A 6,464-nucleotide genomic window follows, 5' to 3' on the forward strand; every position below is an offset into this window, starting at 1 on the left:
GTCAATATCGTGTTTGTTTAACAAACGAATAGTCTGTTCAGAAGAATTTAATGCCAAAGACTGTTCAGTCGTTTTTATCAATTGTTTTCAAGAAAGTTTATCAAACCAACCATAATCATAAATGGTTTTTATAGAAACTTTAGGAATCGTCCATTTATTTAACAAATCAAGGTTTTGAGGTATATCTACCTCTTCAAGTCTAGTACTTTTAGTACTTGTTTCTCCCAGATCCATTCCAAAAGCTTCATATCTATATTGAAAATTTCACATCTATTACATACGTCTCATGAAAGTTCCTAGGCTCTGATACCATTTACACCAGGATCAGGGTATGCAGGCGGTAGTCCGCACGGCCATCCAGATCTAGCTGTTTCAGTACCTTTGAAGATTGGCAGTAGTCCGCACGACCAGTAAAGATTTGAAATATACGGGAATTTTATTATAGTTTTAATGATTGTATGGAAGGATCTATCCTTTTACCCAAGCAAGGGGCCTGTCTAGGTCCGATACATACTCTTATTGAGCCCATGTGTCTAGCAGTTCTAACTGTGAAAGAGATAGCCCTTTTGACAAATTCAGCGGGCTTTAATGTCACAGCTGGCTAGACGTAGCCACTAAGGCAAAGCCAATAAGAGTAGTACCAGAGTCGACTGTACCACAATCTTGGAACCAAACCAAGAAACTATATTAAAATTCCTATATATATATATATATATATATATATATATATATATATATATATATATATATATATATATATCTGATTACACATAATTTATAATCAGACCTAAACGATATATGGATCGGGCTGCACGCCGCAGCGATATATATATATATATATATATATATATATATATATATATATATATATATATATATATATATTGTTAATAGTGTAGTTTAGAATTATTTTTCAATTGTAGTTATTGTTTGATCGAAAAACTGGTTTTGAAATTAAACAGTTTAAATTTATATTTTTTAAGGGCCAGTAGCAATTTGTTTGATTTGATACAGGATAATGAATAAAGATAAATAAAAGATAGCAAAATAGATTAAAAAGAATAACGCGACCGGAAAACTCTTCTTTTTTTCAATCCCGAGCTCTACTCACGAATATGGCTGAATTACAAAGCTTAGTCAAAGAAAGGCTAGCACAAGATGGCATTTTTATTACAGACAAAGTTGTTATGTGTGTATTCGATGATCCTCCTTATAAGCGTTGTAGTAGCTTTTATAGCGGTGAGAAGAGAACTCTCATTCCGAGAAGACAACATACTAGTGGATTAGGTAGTGGGTAGTGGGATCTTTGATATTGGCTTTTATTTCGGCGCAACGTAGATATCCACGATCTAAGGATAAGGTTTATTGAGTCTCCGAACTTATTCGACAAACTCTCCAATGCTTGACCCTTCGATGACCATAATCTCAAAATCTTCTGAATTCGGACACAGGTCCTGTCACTTGATTTCTAGTCCTTAATTGCCACGTGGGACTTTTCGGTCAAGCCACATAAAATAGGATAATTTTTACCCATATAGTCAGTCCACTCACTTGCCGGGCGATTCGATAACGAATGCTCGATAAGTGGTAGTCTTATTTTCTTTGTAAAAATCTATTTTGCTGCGAATTCTTTCTTTGCAGGAAAGAGTTTCATCGAAATTCAATCTTCAGGATGCGACTCATGTGTAGTCTGCAATTATTACTCAAAAACACGTGGTCGTTTTTTGTTGGACTCCTCACCTGTTACAGTTTCTAGGAAATGATGACTACTTATGATATGGAACCTTTCCCGATTTTGGCTGTTATAGAAGGAGAATTTTTCCGCCTATATATATTCAGTTGTGGGACTTTCCATTAACTCAAAGTCCCTTTGCTGATCTCATTCTTTGCCTTTCTTGTTTTTCCCTTACTTTCCATTCAATTCTTCCTTCTTCTATCCCCCATAACTCACATAGATCCCCAAGGCTTCAACTTCTTTTCAATAGACGACCAACCTTCTATGCCTTTAGCCAGTGGTGCTTCTTCACCTCCGCCAGGAATCGTCCCTTTTTCTGCATTTATCACTTCTACGAGGACTTTACTTGTTGGTCCTTCTGATAAAAGCTCCCAAATCTCACAAAGACAGAAAATGGAAGCAGACCTCTAAGCGTACAATTTGGGAGGTTCTTTCCAAAAGTTGGGATTACAAGGGAGTGATTGAAGCATGGAGCAAGGAGGTAGGACAATACAGGGGTTCTCATGTTGATAACATAGATTCCCTTGTTCATGAGGAACATGTTCTCCAGATCCTTCGTGATTATTGATAGGGTGATCGTGTCGCCATTCACATTCCTCATGCGACCGAAAGGATTATCAGTCATAGACCGGGTTCCTCTTTCGTCTATACTTATCTGTTTACCCTTGGGTTTGAACTCTCGATATATTATGTGATGTTTTACTTTTGTCGCCACCTCAACGTGTGTTTAGTCCAAGATGATCTGAACGTATGGAGACTTGTCGCGTGCTTCCGTTTCTTAGTAAGTGTAGACTACATTCTATTCTCTCTCTCTCTCTCTCTCTCTCTCTCTCTCTCTCTCATCTCTACATATGTTTGCTCCCAAGCCACTTAGGGGAAGCATTATTTCGATGGCTAGTCGAGGTACTCGGACCCTTGTGGACGTCGAGGATGACCATGATAGGGGGTGGTTTGATCATTTTGTTACATTTCCTACTCATGAGTTAGACAAGCCCAAAGATGGGCTTATTTCGAAGAGGTGGAATGAAAGATGTAAGCATAGTTCCTGTTATCAGCGCTCTTTATTTTCCCCTCCCCTTTTCCTTATCTTATATTGCTCTGGTATTCCTCTTTCTTTTTTGGCAGCCATGTTGATAGCCCCGGAAAGGTGTTCCGAACTTTGAAGAGTAGGTGGGAAAGATTTTAGAATCCTCTTCAATAACAGAGATGTCCTAGAGATTCATATCGAGGCCTCGGAGTGGCGAGCTAAGAATCGCAGTAACCAGTCATTCCAACTACATTTAAGCAGTTTGAGCTTCCTATTCTAACATATCTCTCTCTCTCTCTCTCTTTATTTTTTATATATCACTTTATTCTTTGAGAAATGTCGCTCTGCAAGTGTTGATAATGCTCCCCACCTCCGTTGATTCTGTTCAAGAAAGGGTCAGGTAGTTTTCACCTTGAAAAGAAGAGCGAACCCTCTGGTTTCCATTTCGGTGGGTCTTCCTCAAAAAAAGAATAAGGTCGAACATTCATATAGGTCTTGGCGGTATTTGGGATTTTCCCAGAGCTATCCCCCCCTCCCTAAGCGTGCTCAAAATAACACTCCCATTGAGTTGGACGATTAGGGATCGGATCCCCCTGCTCTGAATTAGCGGAAGAGGTTTGTGAGGACCAAATTTTGGAGTCCCCTATTTTGGAGTCGACGATTAACAAACCCTCTTACTTGGATTGAGAAAAGAGGTAGATATGGCCGATACCTTCGAGAGACCTTCCCGTCTTCATCCACTGCATCCTTCTATTCCTCCCCTCCTCCCCTTACCGGCTCTTAACGAGCATCAATATTCACCTGGTTTTCATTAATGTTCATATGGGGGTCAACCTTCTGAACCATTTAGGAGAGGGGAAAGCATGGATGAAAGAATTTATAGTCCCCTTGGAGAGGGGGGGAGTTGTTTGCCCAATCCGGAATCACGTTGGCAGATGATATACTTCACTATACACTCTGGGTAATGCCTCTGATTTCTATTTCCTTGATCTTTCTACTTTCTTCGCTTACAAGGTCTAGTTGTTTCTATGTAACCGAATTTGATCTCGATCCAAATAAAAAAAGGTTCTTTTCCTATGAAAGAAACATAGAGGGATTGAGGCATCATGCTAAAGACTGAGAATCTCATTGTGAAACGACGCTTTCAGATAATAAGACCTATAAGATGTTGGCCCGCCCACACAAGGACGAGCTAGAAGAGTCGAGGAAAGGAGGTTGAGAAGTTGGGAGCATCGTTGGCCGAGAAGGAGGCGCAAACAAACCAATTGACCGAAGAGAATGTCACTTTGTCTTATTACTTGGTTTGAGACAAGTTGCGCATGGCGCATCTCAAGGAGAGCCTTATTCGTGGAAGGATTCCACCAATGCCAAATAGAGCAAAGTGGAAAAACTACTGAGAGATAGGGAAGACGTGGCCCGAGAACTTGATCAGCTGAAGCTGCAATCAGAGTTAGCATAGAATGTTATTTTTCTTGAGTCCAAGTTATCCACATTGGAGGATTTTCGTGCAAGGATTCCTGATCTGGAGGATGAGATAAAGAAGACAATACAGGTCGTGGAGGAGGCTGAATTTAATCTAAATGTGGTAGCTTTTGGAGGGGGATTCCCTGGGGATGATGGATTTGTTGGCCCTTCGGAAGGAGGCAGCAAAGGACCTTCGAGTTCGCGCCCTAGGCCTTCGACCCATTGATACAGATCCCACAGTCCGCAGTCCCCAAGTGGGGACCATCGAGGGTGTGGTTCTAATGTGCAAAAGTCTTAAGGCGTCGCCCAGTTGGCCAAGTTATGTCCCCCCCCCCCTTTTTCTTGTTCCATTTGAGGTTATACCTTAACTGTGTAATAAACCATGTTTTAGTGAAGAGTAATTTTGCCATTAATATTTTCATGACAAATTGTGATTCTGAATTACATTTAACCATGCCTTTCTGAGCTTCGAAGAGTCTTATCATAGTCCCCAAGAAAGCACACGTGTGAGGCAACATGTAGTGCTCATACGATGCCGACTCTGCATAGCTACCGGGATATGTGTTCGCGTTTGTAGCTTTCGAGTCAGGTTTGTCATTTCTCGAGAAGGATAACTTGAAAAGGCATGCCATTATATCAGGCATCCTTTCAAGTACTTGATGTTTGACGTCGCGCCTATTTAATGCAACCGACACGTGGTCGTAATCAATCGTAATCATTCTTTAGGGATGTATAAAAATAGGAAGGTGGCTCATTGCTTGTCCTCTCATCCCTTCTAGCCTTCAGTTTTGAAATTTCTTCTAAATCCCGATTATCTTTTCCCTAACAAATCAAACACTTTTTCCGTAAAATCAACTCTCATTTTTGCCTAAGGGATTCTCACAATAAGTGCTCCTTAGACTAGTCACCTTCTGTCTCTTCTTCCAATGTACGAGAGGTAGCTTCCCACCACGCCGACATGGAAAAGTCGGTAGTGTGCACTGCCCCTTCACCTCCGAAAAGGAGGAGGGCCACCAAAAAGGTGGATTTATCCTCTCAACTAGATAGGGCAGTCCATGACATCGTACCTAGGGAGATGAAGAAGGACAATGACTTCAACATTGAGGAAAAGTTGATGGGGAATCAAAATGCTCCGGTTTTTCACTACCCCACTCTTATAAATAATGAAATGCTTTCTCGTATTCGAAAGGATAGCATGTAGGACGATTGGATGGACCTTGTCCTTATTCTTCCCCAAAGTGGTGAAGGTATCACGACTCGAAATCCCAACTTCGAGGTCGTGATGACACCTAACATCCACTTGTTAGGCAAGCTAACGTGAGATAATTAAATAGCCAATTTTTAACTGTTAAAACACAATGATGATATATAACCAGAAATAGAAATCCAATATGATATAGTACCAACATAAGTCATGTGATAATATCTACTCTCAAAGATCTGAAGTCACGAGTACACGAGCAACTAGAAGTTCTACAAACAAATGTCAGAAATAAATACAACTGTTTTGAAGGAAATGAAACGTAAGAGTGGGAAGAGTAAGGGGACTTTAAGGTCTGCGGATGCCAGCAGATCTACCTCAAGTCTCCGTATAAAATGATCCGAGTTGATGCACTTTATGCACCGCTAGGACTAATACCAGGATCTGCACAAGAAGTGCAGAAATGTACTATGAGTATAACTGACCCAATGTACTCTGTAAGTGTCGAGCCTAATTGTGATGACCCGATAGGTCATCTCGTATTTTAAAACCCAATTTTGTGTTCCTAAGCCTTAAATATCTTATTTTAGCATTCCTCGACTTGCGTTCATGGTCTGGTTGTTTTTTTTGAAAGGCTTATATGCTAAAAACTGATAAAATAAGAATTTTTGCCTTAAAAATTAATTTGAGTTAACTTCAGTCAAGGTTTGAGTAAACAGACCTAGATCCATGTTTTGACGGTTCTGGTGGGTCCGTATCAAAATATGGGACTTGGGCATATGCCTGGAATCGAATTCGGAGATCCCTAGCTCGAGTTATGAATTTTTGTTGAAAATTGAAAGTCTAAAAGTTTAATGGGTTTTAAGAATTGATTGATGTTTGGTCTTGTTGATACCGGGCCCGTATTTTAGTTCCTGAGCCCGGTACATATTCATTATAATATTTATGACTTGTTTGTGAAATTTGGTGAGAAACATAGTCAGTTTGACGTGATTCGGAAGTCCGGTTGTGAAAAAAAGGTTTTACAGTTTCTTGAA

The sequence above is a fragment of the Nicotiana tabacum genome, chromosome 22, assembly GCF_000715075.1.
Source record: "Nicotiana tabacum cultivar K326 chromosome 22, ASM71507v2, whole genome shotgun sequence".
Taxonomy (NCBI): Eukaryota; Viridiplantae; Streptophyta; class Magnoliopsida; order Solanales; family Solanaceae; genus Nicotiana; species Nicotiana tabacum.